General features: G+C 35.7%; 1 protein-coding gene across 8 annotated transcripts in view; it reads left to right on the top strand.

Annotated features, from left to right (window-relative positions):
- The first annotated feature begins 222 nt into the window (after nt 1-222).
- LOC128994051 (receptor-type guanylate cyclase Gyc76C-like) overlaps nt 223-18972 on the top strand; it is a 149619-nt gene continuing 130869 nt past the window's right edge. For 5 of the 8 annotated variants that reach the window (XM_054418318.1, XM_054418268.1, XM_054418309.1 and 2 more), the window contains exons 1-2: nt 223-449; nt 897-1240. The gene's annotated coding sequence lies outside the window, so the exon portion shown is untranslated. The remainder of the gene's footprint in view (nt 450-896; nt 1241-18972) is intronic. The other 3 variants (XM_054418276.1, XM_054418286.1, XM_054418294.1) reach the window with 3 other exon arrangements.

Consider the following 18972-nt stretch of genomic DNA (forward strand, 5'->3'; position numbering starts at 1 on the left):
TAGGTACTGTACCATAATAGCTAGGCTAGTACATTTAGTCTGCTGCTTCTGCCAAGAGTGCAGATAGTTTGTATTGTTGCTACTAGATGCCAGGAGCTGCCTCTGGCAGTCTACCATCAGGGTGGCCAACTCAAGAACGTTTCTAGCACGTCAGATGATACGAGGCGCGGCAGCTGGATTCTCGTTTTGTAGTGGTGGTATTAGTGCCAGTGTTCAGCAACAGGTAGTGGGTGATGGTTGTAGTGTTGTTTGAAACTTTGTGAACTTAAAACTTGTCGGGTACGCAGTAGTATTTATCGGTCTTAAGTATTTTGTGCTATTCGAAGAAAATAGGTGCCGTTAACTGTGAGTCAAAATAGTCCATTCTAATTTATTTGAAGTCATCGGGATTCAAATTTAACCTCTCCACCACAGGTCGGGGTTTTAGTTCTGTCGCTGGTGACTTGGAAGTTAGTATAAAGTTATTTAGTTCACATATTTGTACTCTGAAGGTACACAATTATTATGTTTACTACATTTTTTGCTCTCGACGACAAATTGTTTCACTGGAGATAGTTTGGTTCAGTCCGAGTTTGTTATCTTATTTACCAAAGTCTAACGTTCGGGAATCAAAACAACTTAAACTTAAGTTAAACTTGATGCTTTCCTAGATCATTTCACTGAGTAAATTGTTTATTCAAGTAATTATTTCGCGAAACCTACTACTGATAGGCGTATTTGCTCTTTTGTAGGTTTATAATTTACAGGCCTTACCCAAGTCAAGTGTAATTAAGTTGGCTCGGTTTCTTTTTTTAGCCGTAAGTAGTCCTTTGTTGATCTTTTTTCGTCCTCACTTTCCTTGTAACTGGACAAAACTGTGTTCCAACAAAACTTACAGCTTGCTTTTGAAATTTCAGCAGCCTTGAATAAATTTCCACAACAACATGAGCTATACAGACGACGAGACAAGTCAGTGTTTGTGACGTAACAAAATCTAAAAATAACTCACAGCATTTGACCTCAGCGGTTTGACTCTTTACACATTAGTGTCATAGTGGCCCATCTGTGGTTTTAAAAGTTTAGACCTGTCAATATTTTGTTATTTTATTATTTTACAAAGTGTGATGCGGAGCAACTTTAACGGATAAGTCGAAGTGCGGGGTTTGTTTGGCGATAATCCTGGATTCCTGTGTAAATTGATAAAGAAAAAATAAATTTACAATCTTCTCAAGGTCTGATTGGAGTCTTCAAACATCTAATGGTGAGTAAACTTGCAAAGTCTCAAACTTATCAAACTAACATTTGTGTTTAATAGGCCTAGATTATTATTTGCACATACATCTTTTTAAGCCCAGCAATGCTGTGTACTGTATTTTTGTTTAACTTAATCGTAGGTTAGTTAATGAGAGGTGACTATAGTAACTTACTATAGAGTGTTCGAGATGAGATAATCTGCAACATTCTTTATTCCTGGCTAAGATTAGTTATGTTGACTCTTAAACTATGGCCATTTTAATTATGTAGACCTACCGGTACTTAAATCACAAGAACATAATTGCAGTCTTGGATTTGTCTAAAGGAAAATCGGGCCGATACTTAAATCTGGCCGATCGCTAAGTTAAGTTTATACTAAGTAGGCCTGCAAACTTAAAACTACCGGTATTAATTTTAAAAATTTACTGTGTTAGTAGTTTCTTTAAAACTTAAACGGATCATTGGGAATTATCAAGAAAATTAGTTAGCCTACCTACTGCTGGACGATTTCACAGGTTTCTGCTACAAATACAACACTTGTTTGTTTGTAAACCGCACATAAGGAGGCCTATCAATTAGAAGGATTTAACTTGATTGGGGTATGTGTACACCCTAATGTAAAGGCTTGTAGTCATTCATTTGTTGACTATATTTGATATTAGGTATGTATAGGCTACTAAAACTTATTGATTATTAATAGCCTATAGGCTACTAAAACTTATTGATTATTAATAGCCTATTTTTTTACTAAATATCACATTGACTTTTGCTGCTTTTAATAATGTACCCGGTACTCATTGGTACATTTTATTTTGAGCCAAATTAACCGGTACCTACTCAAAATAATGATAATTTTGTTTTACAACTAAGCTGCTTTCATATCGGAGCTAAACAACTAAATTTTTTAAACTTTTGCTGAATAGTAATGGTAAACTTAATTAAATTGTTGCCAACAAACTGTTCTCCATTGTATTGGTTCCGAGGTCTTGTGGGAAAAATGTTTGCTGCTAACACTGATTTGGTGTTCTTTTGATTTGATTTAAAAACATTAGGCTACAAGCAAAAACCACGTACTTAACCAAACTAAAAACGGAGAAAACAATTGCAGCGGATGCCTTGACTGATACAATAGTCAATGCTGATACATTCAGTAGGTAGAGACTATGTTTAAGTTAATTAAAATTACTCCTTAAAATGTCCTTAGGAATGGTGAAGAAATCATCGGTTGTCAGTATAGAAGAGTGGATTTCACAATAAAAGATTCCGGAGATCGTTTTTAATTTCGTACCTACACAAGAATGGGGGGCTGCACAAACAGTTTGATATACCTATAAATATTTAACTCATTTGGTCTGAGTACGGGTGGCGTCGTCCTGTAATCCAGCTACTGGGAGGTCACGAATTGTGGATATTTATAGGATGCACTGTGGATGCGATGCTCCCTGGTGTGGATTAACGTCCGCACTAGTGAGTACTACGGTTATCCGCAGTATTATCCTGATAATTAGACCAATTCGTAAATTACAAGGAAAAATGTGGTTCGGATTCCACTATAAACTGTAGGTCCCTTAGTTGCCATTAGCTGTATGGGCTATTAATTAACGGCTGTGTCTAAGGAACATGTCGGCCTTAGTCACTAACAAGACTACAAGATCGCGCCACTCATCCTACACTCATCCTTCACTCATATTTGGGTTAAAATACGCACATAGTGGCGTCCCCATCTTAAATAATTGAATTGAATTGACATTGTGCCTTCTCTAACCTCAAAAACTTAATACTATCGATATTGTCTCTGTACTTGTAGGCTACCTTGTGTTGTGAAAAAATTTATTGTACGTCTTTGTAAGGGTTCCAGATCTTTCTTGACATTTAAAACAGAATCAAATACAAAATAACTATCAAGTCATAATACTTTTCACTCAGTTTTAAATTTTTTCATGAGGGAGCCTTGATTTCTTATCTCCAAAACTTTTGCGTTTTTGTTGTTGTGCAGCTTTTGGCATAGTAGACCTAATGTTCCACCTTCAAGTCTCTTATAATAATGTAAAATATGCACGAGGCAAGCCGTCACCGTCTCTTAAATAACTTGAGGATTTTAGACTTTCTATTATTAAAACATGGACATGGTTTTTAAGTTAAATAAATAACATAAGCTTTAAACTGCTAAAATGTTTCTTTGACGTTTTATAACAAGTTATTTTGGCTACTAATTCAGACAAATACAGAATTCAAGTTGCTGATAACTTAGGCTATGTTTGGCTGTGATTGAAATTTAATGTGTACCTATAAAATAAATACAATTAACTGGTTAAAATTACTTACATCCCAGAAACAAATGTTTTTATTTAAAGGACGTTGAAACCTTGACCACAATAAAACTCCCCCTGCTCAACAAGATAATTCTCAAGGGATATTTAACTTAATCTTCTCTTTTCTCTTCAAATTTGTCATGCTTCGAGTGAAAGCATTCATAAAATGTTCAGGGACTCCAGATTTTCTTGGAGACATTATTTAGGCATACCTAAAAAAGTTTGTTTTATTTGACGACCTTTTACATACAACCGGTTGATTGTCGCCATACAGGATTCGGATCGGATTAGTGGACTGTACTAAACGGAAGGACGGGGAGCTAAAAATATCCTCTGTGCCACGCCTGCGACCTCCACCTCTGTGCTAGGTGTCCTGGACCTGGCTATCCTGGTCATAAAGATATCCTGGACTGGCAGTGCAGTTACATGTGTTGTGTTCAGGGGGTGTGTGCACTCCATTCGATTGTCGATCAGACCGACTGTTCTGATCGACTATCAAGTGGAGTTCAAGGAAATAAAGTTGCATTGTAGATGGGTGTCTAGGTGTAGCCTATTGCAGCAATAACCTTTTGACCAATGGTAAAAGACCTCACAAAAGTATTATTACCGGTATGCACCAAGCTACAAGGCGTACAAAATTAATATTTAAAGTGCACCCACAGTTGTTATGATAATCGACAAATACTTAATCTCTCCTGCTTTACAAACTTTTGCGATATTGGCACTTTTTAGCTGGTTACCATTATCCTTTCACGCGAGTTTCCATTTAAAGCATTCTACAGTAGAACCTTGATAAGACACTAAAAAACAAGTGGCCCTTGATAGCAAGTGTCATTTTCAAACACCCATGATTTGATATTGCCCTAAAATGCATGTAACTGCAACCTCTATAAGGAGTCAACCTTGATAACAAGTCATATTTGATCATCTCCATAAAAGTCTTCCTATCAAGGTTCTACTGTATATGGTTTGACTTATTTTGATCGGTAATGTGGAAAACAGAGACACGGACAAGTTGATTTATTTATTAAACCACTTGTAGCGGGGTGTATAAGTTAAGGGCGAGGGGCGGGGTCAATTGAAATTTGATTACCCTCTGCCGCGCGCCACTCTGACCCGATCAATTGTTGACAATCAGCTGTTTGTTGGTGTCAAAGACCACCGAATGGTGGCTACCTTGTTACAGACTTGCACGCAGATTGTGACTATCGTCTGCTATGGCAGACTCGGTAAACGTTCCGGACTTTAAAAAAATTAAATTAAAACGATAAAAAATTATTTTTACAAATGAATTTTGTCACTACGTGAATATAAAATACAAAAAAGGAACACTACTTAAAAATCAAACACAGTTTCATAAATATTTGCGAAATTTACCCAGATGTTATTTGTCATTGGGCTATGAGTTAATGATGCTATCTAACAATAAATTCGTCGTTGGTTTGGACCGTTCCCTTAAAAAAATTAATAAATGTCACTGGTGAAGTAACAATAAAAAATGCCCATAATGGTTCTTTTAACTCTCATAATTAATATTAATTGATAAGGAATTTCGGGATTTAGCCTAAAACGAGTCCATAAAGAATATAATATCTGTGAACACATTCTGGAAGGCAGCTAATTCGATGTTTATTGTTTTGGAAAACTTGATTTGTAATTCGGAGTCATTAAACAATTAATAATAGTGTTTAATTGTTCAACTATGTTGGGCCTGAATAGTTAAAAAATAACATACAGTTAATGGTTTTTCTCTAAAAATATTTAGGTACCTAATACAATAACTTATCCAGATTAGAGCCTTTGAGAGCAGATAGTGGGTTTTAACTAGTGATGTGGGTAAATACCCAGTGGGTGGGGTATTTAAATAAACTGGTGTGAATCCAAAGCCAAAAGTCTGGATATTTATAAAAAGTATAAACAGTTGCAATGTTTTGCATAGGTAGTTATTAAATTTGTCACTGGCCAAACGAGTGGAAAATTGTAGTAATTTGTTTGATAGAGAGTATAGGCCCTAGTTTATGATATATTTTATTATTAATTAAAAATTCTAGAAACTCGTGAAAATACCTACATGCTGTAAAAGTTGGTACCGGTACCTCTATTTGGGCACGTTTATTTTTACAGTTTTCTTGAAAACCATAGTAAAAAAATATGATGTACTCTTATAGTTTTAACGATATATTATAGAAACACTTGTTACGTTTTTTGTCCTAATTTAGGGATCGCTTATAAAAAATTATATGCTACGCTAGCTTTTCTTTGGGCCGTCAATGGCTCAAATATCGTTTTGGTCTTCGTCTTCCTTGTGAGAGTGATGACTGCCTCGATTCCCGGCACACCCAAGTAAATATAAGGATTTAGACCGTTCCCAAGACATTAGAGTTCACTAAAACAAAATAAATGCCATACTACAATACTAGGTAACAAAACAACGATACATACAAGCAGGCCTGACACCGCGTCTTTGATGGGCGTGGTACTTTCACCTTTATGACAAGTTGCACATTCTAATTTGGCCGATGGCTTGAAACAATGTGAGAAATTTAGGTTACACACTCCACGCAACTCGGCAATGCAACGTGTGCAAAGATAACCATTACTGCCGTCGTATCCGTTAGTATAGGCTACCAAGTTACCAGTCCACAATTGATGAGATTTTAAATTAAATACTTATAGTATATTTCCTCCCTAGGGCGTAAGGGGACTCTTTTCGACCAGAGCTTCAAGCTTACGATAAAGGTGAATTCGAATTGGCAAAATGAGTGAGGGTTGAAAAGACACATTTTTTCTCTTGTGGTAAACAATACATTTTTAGTTAGAAAACGAAAATACGTTTCGTCTAGATAGCCTACCCTCTCAAAACGACTTTGTTTTCAATTTTGCTTGATTCAATCCAATCATATCGTCTATTACGATTGTGTTTTTAGTGTACCTACATTATAATATCGATATGTCTAACTATTGACAGTAATGCAAGAATAAGCTACAACCGATATAATCAATCGATACCTAATTTCGATGCGATTGCTTACTATCGAAGTTTACAACTGAGTTTACAGCAGCTGATTTTTACTCCTTAGGGAGTAAAATAGCTACTTTATACCGGCAACGCATGCATTAAAAACGGCTGTTTTTAGTATGACGAAAAGTCCTTTTTTAGCAAAACAAGCCAATTTACAATTTAACTCTTGTCTTTATCTTCTAAGACATAATAAATACTACATCGCGTTTAAAACCAAAATCAAACCAATTCTATTAAAAGTGTACACGGAATAAAAACATATAGATTTTGTTTTTTAAATGCTGAACATGATTGAATAGTGTAGTGTCATAGTGTATTGCAAAGTAACCCAACGAATCGAAAATATTTTAATAAACTAAGGATACCCCATGGGGAACGTTTCTTTTGATAGAGCGCGGGACTTCGGTCCCTGAGGTCCCGGGTTCAAATCCCGCCAAATCACCAATGGATGATTCCGCAACCCATAGGTTTAGCCTAACGTAGGAAACAAAGTATACCCCACAATAAGCCTCAACAATACTTTCCATCATAGCCAATTCGCAGAAAAGCCTAAGGCAACATGCTGCAACCCATAATCCCTCGATACGAAGCTAATAATCATCTGATCGAGGAGTTCTGGCGGGAAATTATACAGTTGCAGCGGAATGCAACCAGACTGAGCGACTGCATTCATGCATCTGAGGATCATTATGATGGGTTTGAAATCATATCCGTGGATTATTACTGTCAGTAGGCATAACTTTGTACATAACGGCTGTATCTTGTGAGTTGCTGATGTTAATAGACAGTACTGTATGTTCTTGAGATTAATTGTGTGTGGCAACGTCGCACCGGCCAGTTGCCATGGTAATAACAAACGTGTATACATAAACATTGCACATAACCTATAATATGAGCTAGTGACAGCTGTTTCGGTAGGCCGAGACGGCGGTGTTGCCAACTCGCCGCTGCCTTTAAAGAGGGGTCCGTAGATTAATGCATCAAGATTTTGTCTCTGTATGAATAAGAGTTGCTACGAGTTAATAATTGTCGCGTTTAGGATTATTGCTGGAATTTTACATCACTGATTGCAGATACACGTGTTTAACGACGTTTTTGTGATTTAGAAGCTGAATCGTTTCTTTAGGTGAAAAGGAACATAACAAGACAAGATCGTTGAATAAATCAGACAAAGCTAACAAAAAAAGATGAAAACAAGAAATGATTAAAGTAGAGTTTATATTGTAATCTCAACAATAGAATTAATTACTCAATGCGAGTCCGGGTGATTTTTCTTGACGTTTTGAGATCCTTAGTTCTTATGGAAAGGAACATAGAAACGTACATAATAATAGTTGGTATCATAGTTTTATATTTGGACACAGGATGTGTCGCTGCTATCATCTTTGCAGCAAGATTCCTCCTTATCAGTAAACTATCATCAGTTCTACCGATAATAATTGTTAACAAAATAGAAAACAGTAGAATTTTTATTTCTATAAATCTTTTATCATAACCAAATTTATAATATACTGTAGATAACATTGAAAGTTTGATTACATAAACGCTTCAAGAAATGTAATATGGATAAGTTGTGTAACCAGTTTAATAACAAAAATACAATATTTCCCATTTTAATTTTTTTCGTTTTGATAGTTAAAGCTTAAACAAAGATAGGTTATGTAGTTGACAATCAGTTGCCATTTATAATTTGTCATGAGTTTTGGTCATGGTCTCATCATATACAAGGCCGCGATGAAACTTTGGTTTGGCGAACGAATTTTTACACTAGAACATGTCGGTGAATGTATTTCCATGTTTATCAAAACAATTTTTTACCATATCGTTAAATGGAAATTGAATTATTACTTGACGCATCCACGGTAGTATAGTAAAATGATGCGAGAAAATGCTACCAAAGCCCACTTATAACTTCTTTATAAATGTCAATATAATCAAATGAATAATATTAAGATCAAGTATATAAATATACAAGCCATCAAATGAACAGATGTTCTGCGCTTGAAGGCATCTTGGGAGAGAAAGGTGAAGCAAAATAAACAGTGAGGTACTGTATAGGGAAACGGTTGACAAAGAGTTTCACTTTATCGGTTGACTAAGGCGACGTTAATCAACCATGTGACACCATTGTCCAACTCCAAAGTTCACTGTGACGCTTTGGTCATGTTTAATTTTACTGAAATTTTTCATTACTGTATATACTAGGTCTAAATAACCTTTGAAAACCAATGGAACCTCGATAACAAGTGACCCTTGATAGTGTCATTTTCAACACCTCTTGATTTTATTTCACCCCTACATGTTACTGCGAACCTCGATTACAAGACTCTCGTTAACAAGTCACCCTCTATAACAAGTGTTATTTTCAAATCCCCTTGAATTTGTTTTAGGCTTATTTACATGTTTTTACTACTATTACTATTTATACTACTATTTTTATACTATTTTTATTACTATTTTATTGTCTTTTTTTACATTATTTTTTGTACCTTTTTAAAGCTGTGTTTACCATAGGCCTATCGTTAAAGGTCTTTGTAACTTTTTTATTTCTGAGAGAGAAAAACATGTCCACGAGTACCTAGTGAGATACATTCAACGGTACAAATATGAACATCTGGAGGATTTAACGACGTTGTGAAGCAATCCATAGCGTATTGAATAATTTAACCTATTATAGATATACAGTATTTCCTCTCAGTACCACTAGACCTTGAAGTGTAAACTTAGTGAAATTTGCGTGAAACTTCCATTAGTCAGGCGTTTATAATAAACAACACATGCATATTACCGAGCCTGTATCTCTTTATAGGGGCTTGTGCAACTAATTCGTTATTAATCGACTCTACTAAATTACCTACCTTGCAAAGTTTGCGGTTAGTTTTATGAGAATAAAGAATACTTTCATGGATTAAGAATAAATAATGGATATAGGCTTATAAAACTTATGGTGTGAAGTTTTGCATTTGCGGGTTCTGCATTTCAAAGTAACAAACCAAAGTTGTTAGACGGAATTAAATATTTATTTTTAATTATAAGTAGATTGTATTTAAAACGATGTCGCATACAAAAGAACCTTTACGCACCTGGTGTAATATTTTTATGTTGTAAGCTTGATTTGTTCCTGTATGGATTTCGTCATGGTGCGGTCGACTATATTTGACAATTCGTACCTAGTCTAAAATATTTTATACTTATTAATCGACTCTACTAAATTACATTGCAAAGTTTGCGGTTAGTTTTATGAGAAGACCGAATACTTTCATGGATTAAGAATAAAGGATATTTTTGCATTTGCGGATTCTGCATTACAAAGTAACAAACCAAAGTTGTTAGACGGAATTAAATATTTATTTTTAATTATAAGTAGATTGTATTTAAAACGATGTCGCATACAAAAGAACCTTTACGCACCTGGTGTAACATTTTTATGTCGTAAGCTTAATTTGTTCCTGTATGGATTTCGTCATAGTGTCGACTATATTTGACAATTCGTACCTAGTCTAAAATATTTTATACTTATAGGCCTATTGTAAAAAAATATTTTATAACTTATAGTGTTAAAGATTGTGGTTTCTCTAAATTTCTCTTTCTGAATACATAGATTAATCTGTTTTTCCTTTGCGTTGGGATATTCATGGGAAACTAAAAAAAGTTGTATCACCTAATGATTTGTTGTTGTACGTCTGAAACTAGATCCTGAACAATCGGACGCCGAAACAACCTATACAGTAACAATTTTTCGAATAGAAATATCTCGCCCAACTTAATATTTCACTGATACGTTGTAATTTGTAATATATGTTTCAAAACATCATTACAGAACATCATCAGATTTTTTTTTATTTTCGGGAGGAATTATTTAAGAACCAGTGTTTCATAATATCTGTGAACATTTCATTGTATTCTCATTGAACCGAACTGGAAATAAGCTGCCCAATTTTGTTTCCCCCATTAGCAGAATAAAATGGAGTTAATTCGTAGGAAGACGAATTACCTCTGAGCTGATGTTATTAAGCCATTCCCTCCCTAAAAGCCATATACTTTTCTACGAACAAATAATTTGCGATTACATAAATTAATAAAATGTAAGTTTTCTGAAGGTTTGTGTTCAATCTTTTAGTTTAAGATAAGTTTTCTATGCTTAGGCTGTTTGTCTGACTGCCCGAGTCAGATAGTAAATAAATGTGACCCATCAAGACCAAGAAGCTTCTGTCTGGACGCAGAATGGACAATCGAGGTCTTTGTTTTCAAGCCTGGCCATTTTGGCTGACCCAAATTCATAGGGGAAATTTTGAAAACAAACGGAGATTAATGGACTGTTTACGATATGCATCTGTTTTGAAAGACCGTAATCGGGACGATGGAAATAGTTGTATTTTGGTTGAGAAAATGGCTAAGTTATTGAGTACCCTAATGATATTTGGATAGGACCGTCCAAATGAGACACGAATAGTAGCCAAACGTGTAAACCCGATCATATGGGGACCGAGATTCAGTCTTGATCTCAGACAGACCATCCAAATAAGACACTAACAGTAGCTACACGTATAAACCCATCATATGAAGGGACCTTATGTCAATCTTCATCTCAGAATGATCATCCAAACAAGACACGAGCAGTAGCTACACGTGTAAACCCGATCATGTGGAGACCTAGAGTCAGTCTTGATCTCAGAGAGACCATCCAAACAAGTCACAAACAGTAGCTACACGTATTTTAAACCCGATCATGCGTTGATCATGTGGAGACCTGTAGTGTCGGTCTTGATCTCAGAGAGACCATCCAAACAATTCACAAACAGTAGCTACACGTATTTTAAACCCGATCATGCGATGATCATGTGGAGACCTGTAGTGTCGGTCTTGATCTCAGAGAGACCATCCAAACAATTCACAAACAGTAGCTACACGTATTTTAAACCCGATCATGCGATGATCATGTGGAGACCTGTAGTGTCGGTCTTGATCTCAGAGAGACCATCCAAACAATTCACAAACAGTAGCTACACATATTTTAAACCCGATCATGCGATGATCATGTGGAGACCTGTAGTGTCGGTCTTGATCTCAGAGAGACCATCCAAACAATTCATAAACAGTAGCTACACATATTTTAAACCCGATCATGCGATGATCATGTGGAGACCTGTAGTGTCAGTCTTGATCTCAGAGGGACCATCCAAACAAGACACAAACAGTAGCCACACGTATTTTAAACCCGATCATGCGATGATCATGTGGAGACCTAGTGTCAGTCTTGATCTCAGAGAGACCATCCAAACAAGACAAACAATAGCTACACGTATTTTAAACCTGATCATGTGGAGACCTAGTGTCAGTATTAATCTCAGAGAGACCATCCAAACAAGACACCAACAGTAGCTACATGTATAAACCCGATCATGCGTTGATCATAATGGACCTAGAGTCAGAGTCTTGATCGCAGAGAGACTATCCAAACAAGACACCAACAGTAGCTACATGTATAAACCCGATCATGCGTTGATCATAATGGACCTAGAGTCAGAGTCTTGATCGCAGAGAGACTATCCAAACAAGACACCAACAGTAGCTACACGTGTAAAACCGATCATATGTGGAGTCCTAGAGTGGAACATCAGTTAACGGATTATATTTAGTCCTCACCACTTTCCACTGAGTGGATACATTTTAGACACGCCAAGCTATTAATATCTCCCCTTCAATGTGTGTGAGTGTGCATGTGTAGGTGTCATTATGGAAATGAAGTTCAATGAAAATCGTCCATGTTATGGTCAGTAGATTTCCACCGTAGCTGTCGCGAGTGGCTCTTGCTAGCAATCAAAGTTTGATTTTGAGGTTAAGTTGTGGTTTGAATGGGTAATTATTGACTTTGATGTTGTAAATGATTCAGAATATCGCACCATACTTGTAACTGTATAGTAAAAACATAAAAAGTACCATAGCTTAATATTGCTCATATTCAAGTGCTTTCTTTCTTATAGAATTGAATCAAGCTTTCATCGTTGTTTGATAAATAATTTCTAAAATCTCTTAGTTATGAATATTTTGAATTTCAATATTTGGTTCTAACCTTTCAAAATTTTTATTTTATTAATTTTATGTCAATAGAACGCTTTACCATAGTCGCAAACAATGTGCTTTTGATGATTGAATACGAATTTATATTGATTTTGTTTAGTTAAACAAAGAGATCGCAAAAACCGTGAAATTTTCATATTTAGAGTACAGTTAAAACCACATTGTACGCAGCTAATCCATGTGCTAATGTTACGCCTACGATAGATGTTGTTTGCATATTTAGAAAAACATTAGATAACTCCCCAAGAAAACCCAGCCAACAGTAAATTTTTTTTATCGATTTCAACATTGTTTAAGAAAATATAACAACTGAGTCATAAAATAATTTTTATTCATTTTGACACTCCCTCACAACAACTATTGTTTCCCTCGTAAATTTCTGGCGATATTTGATCATGTACTGGTGTGTGTGATTTAGTAAGCAACGCTCTAGTGGTCGTAGGAGAACGTCTGAGTCGCAGCGACATGACATCTGGCTGGGAGAAGCCATTTATTAATTAGGCGAACAGATCACAGAACACTGATCACTACAGTAATGGCCTCTTTATTGGTCTTACACGCCGTTACAATGTGAGGCCCTGCTTCAATCTTGTAGAACACTGTAATGTTGTAGTACATCATGTTGGCTTTATGTAAGGTATTGCTTTTGATGGAAAAGATCGTACGGAAGACTCGAAAACGAGACAGCTACATATTTGACAGTTGTAACTACTTCTTAGGGACTCAAAATGATAAGTTTTTTCTGCCATAACACTGCGTCGAATATTTGTAAAGCACGTGAAAACACATACAGTATTGTGATATTGACTGACTCTAAATCAGTGAAAAGTTTTCTCTTAGCAGTGACAATGTTTTCTGATATAGAATGCATTCGACAAAGTGTAAGTAGCATACTTCTACTGTGTGCATTTTGAACCATGCAAGATTAGAAGATCATAGCAGTTCGTAAAATGGCAAACATCTCTTGGAAACGTGCTACTTTCGACTTATATTTTAGATTCGTTGTTCCAAAGGTATAAAAAAGCTCTCAACACTTCTTCTCAACTTCACAACCACGATTCCACATTCCAAGCCGAAACGTTGATTTTTCTTGGCGCCGTCTAATCCCTGTTAGATCTCTTAACCTGGGACCAACGCAACGCATCGCACACGTGCCAGCCACGTGATGCTGAGTAACTGTTCCGCGTTGACAACCGTTGAGCTTGTAACCGCTCCTATGTAGTACCTAGTACCTACAGTACAATTTTCACCAAGTTATCTACTCATGACACATGCCTTACGTGTTACACTAAAGGTTGGTGAATAACAACAGCTTTTTGTGAGGAACGGTTTCGTACAACGACTCCTTCGTGGCATCTAGTACGATGTTCGGATCACGATTGCTTACATACACAAGCGTTTATTAATGAACAACACGTTTATGAGTTGCGAAAAGCGAGTTTGCGTAAAGAACAGTTTTATGTGTAACGGCTCTATTGTGGTACCTAGTACAACGGTATTACTTTAAGAGCAACGACTGGGGATTACAAGTTAATTAATAGTTTTTTAACGAGTAGCAGTTCCAGTAATAGATTTTTTCACTTCAGCCATTTTAGTTGAGTATTAGTTGAGTAGACGAAATTTGAATTTCCAGGAACTTCTTCCGTCTACTAAGTCAACAACGCGCACCTAGGTGCTTATCATGACTTATTTTGAGTGAAATCTAATGCAAGTCAAGTTGATAAGGAAGTGTATTGACTTTTTCTTGGTGTCTAGCAAACAAAGACCAGCCTTAACTATTTATACAAAGTCCGATGATGAAATTTGTAACAGTAATACCACTTGAAATCTTCCAAAGCATATTCCTACTACCATTTACCATCACGATCTCCAAACACTCTACGGGGGTGGGAAGAAACGTCACGTGGAAAACACGTTGAGTCACTGGTAATTGCTCCGCGTGTGGAACGGTTCCGTGTGTAACCGCTCCTCCGTAGTAACTAATACAACTGTCGCCTCACGACGTCGTCGGGACACCCCGGCGTCCACGACAATCCGTGCGAGGGTGATTATGATGCTAGTTACAAGTAATCTGTTAAATGTTTCGGGTTTCTACGCTTAATTGTGGTCGTAGAGTACAAAGTAATTTAACGAGGAAACTGCGGTTACGCAATCGTGCTAGGTAAGAATTTGTGTGTTCGCTTCTTCATTTTTGGGAGTCCTTGGAGGCTGGTGCCCATCTTGGATTAATTAACAGCTGCTCAGGAGTTATTTACCATCCCATAATATTTTTTTCCAAAAAAGGTATCGTGATTGAAATGTTTATTGCGCTGTGGGATCAGATATTGTCTCTGTGGTTTTATAATTGTTTTCCAAAAAAGTCCTTGGAAGCTGACTCCCATCTTGGATTTGCTCGGCCCGCCATAAGAGCGATGTTGATTTCAAACAGTTGCTAAGGGATTACCACCTCAAAATACTTTTTAAAATTCCAAAGGGATTATAATTGAAATATTTAAGGCACTATGAGATTGTACATTTTCTTTTTACTTTAGTAATTAATTGTTAGTTGCCAAGATGCTGTGTCTTACAATTAAATACATAACACTATGTTATATGTTGTGGGACTGTTATATATTCAATGGTCTTGCGAACATTACAGTCTCTTCGCAGGAAATACTTTAGTAAAGGCAACAGTAATACAGTATTATTTGCAAACACACCTTCTTAAGAGGATTACAAGTGCACAGTTTAAGCTCCTTACGTCCGTTTCAACAAGCTAATAGAAAGTGAAATTAAAGTTCTATAACCGAACCAAAGGATTAACGGTGTAATCGAAAGTCATACTAAATAAGCCTATAATAGACATGCTGTGCCATTTATAGTGTGTGGGCCTAAAAGCGGATCACCATCTGATCGAGTTCTCTGTGAATATACTCAGTTGTTGGTCTCAAATTGTAGAAATATACACGTTTAAAATTGCGTAAGAACGTTGATAAAGTGATGATTGAGTTCTAAAACTTATTTCGTAATAGCATTGACTATTGGATACTGAGGCTACAGATTACTGTTGAATACGCAAACACTTTTAGCTCGAACTGAAAACTGAAAAGTACGCAATTTGATCTATAATCACTCAGTTACCAAGAAACTACCCAGTCAATTGCTATAACTGTTTGGCCAATTGAAATATGGAAGTCTGCAGGTGCGCATTCGGGACCGTTCTTGTTCATATTGCCCAACCGGGGGCTGGTTATGGTGAATTATGGGCGCCGAATTTCAACATTTTCCACCAGCTGTGCCCATGGGGGGCGTCCCAGATGCAATCAATTTGGGCACTAACCACCCGTAACCTTTCGGTTTCGCCCCCCCCCCCCCTCGCCTGACACGACCTTCGTGCTGTCAAAACGATTAAAGGACATCAACCTCAGGCAAATCGGTGTAAAGCTATAGCCAAGAACGTGGGCGTCCCCATTGTTGTGATTAGCAATACGTACGGTTATAATATGGAAAATAGCACTGATTGATATTCTGATTGATTGGAGACGCCGACACACAGGGAATATATTTTGAGAATTAGTCGTGGGTGTAGAATGTTGTATGCAATATTGTTTTGTCATTGTAGAATTCTCACCCCATTGTAACATTTGAAGCATGTTTTTGTTGGTTCATGTTGGTGACACTGGGTGATAGAGTCGACGAAATTGTGTTGTGTTTTATAGTGTTAATTTAATGTGTGATTTTCTTTTTGGTTATATAACCAGGGGGCGAGCTATTTTTTTATGATTTCGTGTTATTTAGATGAATGAGGTTTTAAAATCAAGGAACGAAAAATGTTAAACAAAAACACATCCTAGCGGAACCGTCACTAACATTAAAGTTGTCTTCAGCTTATCCATAAGGATGGGGAATCTACTAGGGAGTATGTTTAATCAATGGTATCGGTTAAAATTTTTGCTCCAAGCATTGCGTTCCAAATCGGTTATAGCTCTGTGGACACAGCTCTGTTATATATATATAAATTGTTATATATATATATATATATATATTGTTCAATGGTTAATGATTACAGGATAAACCTTTCTCTAGTCTTATAGTATAAACTGTGTATTCCATGGTCTTACTAACTAACTAGCCTTAATATTTAAGTAGCAAACTTTGATTTTTAGTTAACCCCTATTGAAAGTTAGTTATTGTCTTTAGTTGGCTGCATGGTGAGATGCAAGTTCGCGAATCAGTCAATCAAAATTTCGAAATTCAACCGAGGGAAGTTGCTGTTTCATTTTGGATGGGGTTGTCAAATTTAGTCATATTTTATTCAGGACTTTCAATATTATTTTTTAACAACTTTATTTCACAGTATGTTGCCTCTATTGTTTAATTTTGGGTTAGTAAATAGACTTCCTATAAAAGTCTTGTCTAGTCTTGCCTATAATTATACCTTTTTGAATTGTGATAAATTACTTTAATTCATTATATAGGCTTTTAAGATGATTTATACGAATTACACTACAATATCCTTCAGATTTCCTGCAACAATGGTATTCAAAAATGAACTCTTGATTTGTACCATGTGTGATATGATAAAAATAACCTAAAACAAAAATAATACAGTTTTGAGTAAAAATGAAGTCTAAAAAGGAAACAAGTAGACTGAGAGAGTGCTTACGGCTTGGAGTGTACCGTAATAATGTTTTGGTTCAGAATCATAGATAATTAAACAACAAAAAGAACCAAAAACATTGCAATTATAAATAAAAAGTGAAAAACTTGAGTACATTTAATTCATCACTGATCTTCTATTCTAGAACTACTTGACTAAATTACTTTAAAAACCAGCTTCAAAAGTAATCGAGTAGTTGATTTATAATCGGTAATTTACTGATAGGTAACTACGCCAGGTTTCGCTGAACCAGCTATATCCAGGCTTGAGTTTGATAAGATAAAGCTAATATTTTTGTAATCCGTGTAAAATCCCAGTTTATCTTATCAGAACCTTGTTTACCCAAATACCTGGTTGAATAAGCTTGGCAATAGTGAAATAAGCGCAAAATCGCTGTGTTTATAAATAGCAAATTCGTCATGAACGTATTTGTTGACATAGCAGAATTCACCTTGTAAGCAATTTATATTTGGCCAATACCAGGGAAATAGAACTTTACAAACTAATGTAAGGAAAAAAATAGTGTTTTATATTTGAGAATAATTTTGTATTACTACTGCACATCATTAGCTTACTGAATTAGTTAAATCTCCTATTAAATTACATTGATTGTAAGACATTTTCTTTTAACCTGGTGTTGACATTTAGATTATTTTAAAACCCCATATAATCTCAATAATTGAATTCGACGTGCAAAAAACTGTGAAATGAGTACATGACGACCCCCACAATTTTATTTATCAAATTTGTGTGAGAATCTCAGTCATAGGAGCTCAAAAACTTATTATTTTAATTTTTTTGTTTTCAACAAACTTAAGCCTTATAATTATTAATTCACCATACAGTAATAAGAAAATATGTAAAAGTTGAAATGATAACTTGCGTTGTAATGTTATTTAAGTGGATCGTAAAAAGTTGGTTCTCGCAGGAAAGTGTGCGCATCGCTGTCACATACAGGGTGAATTTTAAATGAGTTCCCCCCCTACTTTTTTCTACATTTCAACTTCGGACCACGTCAGATCATTGTAGTGTAGTAAGTACTTCATTTTGACTGAATAAACATTTTTGGCCGCCATCTTGGATCCGCCGTATTGGATACAAAATTGTTTTTTCAAATGTAAAGGTAGGGTTGTGACCCATTGTTTCAAACTAAAATTTTACGCTGATTACAATGCCGCAATTAGTTTAAAAAAAATCTTGATCCGTTCTAAAGTTATGAGGACTTTTTATAACTTTATTTTTAGCCCATTTTAACATTGTGCATTTACAAACTAAGACCATAATCTCAAAATAGTGCTAGATAAAGATAAGTATACACCACCATTCATTGTCAACCTATTATCACTTGGTTATGACGGATTAATTTTTTTCGGCCGCCATCTTGGATCTGCCATTTTGAGATGTGATAAATTAATTTAAATATGAAGGTGGTGTTGTGACCCATCATTTTGAACTACTTTTTTATGCTGAACTCAATGCCGCAATCCGTTTTTGTTTCTCAGGCTTTCTTGATGAAATATTAAAATTATCTTACTTAAATTTCCAATATTTCAAAAAACAAATATGCAAATGCAAAACGGATTGCGGCATTAAATTCAGCATAAAAAAGTAGTCTGAAATGATAGGTCACTACACCACCTTCATATTTAAATTAATTTATCACATCTCAAAATGGCATATCCAAG

This window comes from Macrosteles quadrilineatus, unplaced genomic scaffold (genome assembly GCF_028750875.1).
Source record: "Macrosteles quadrilineatus isolate MER2022 unplaced genomic scaffold, UCM_ALF_1.0 Scaffold_1__1_contigs__length_201487025, whole genome shotgun sequence".
Lineage (NCBI taxonomy): Eukaryota > Metazoa > Arthropoda > Insecta > Hemiptera > Cicadellidae > Macrosteles > Macrosteles quadrilineatus.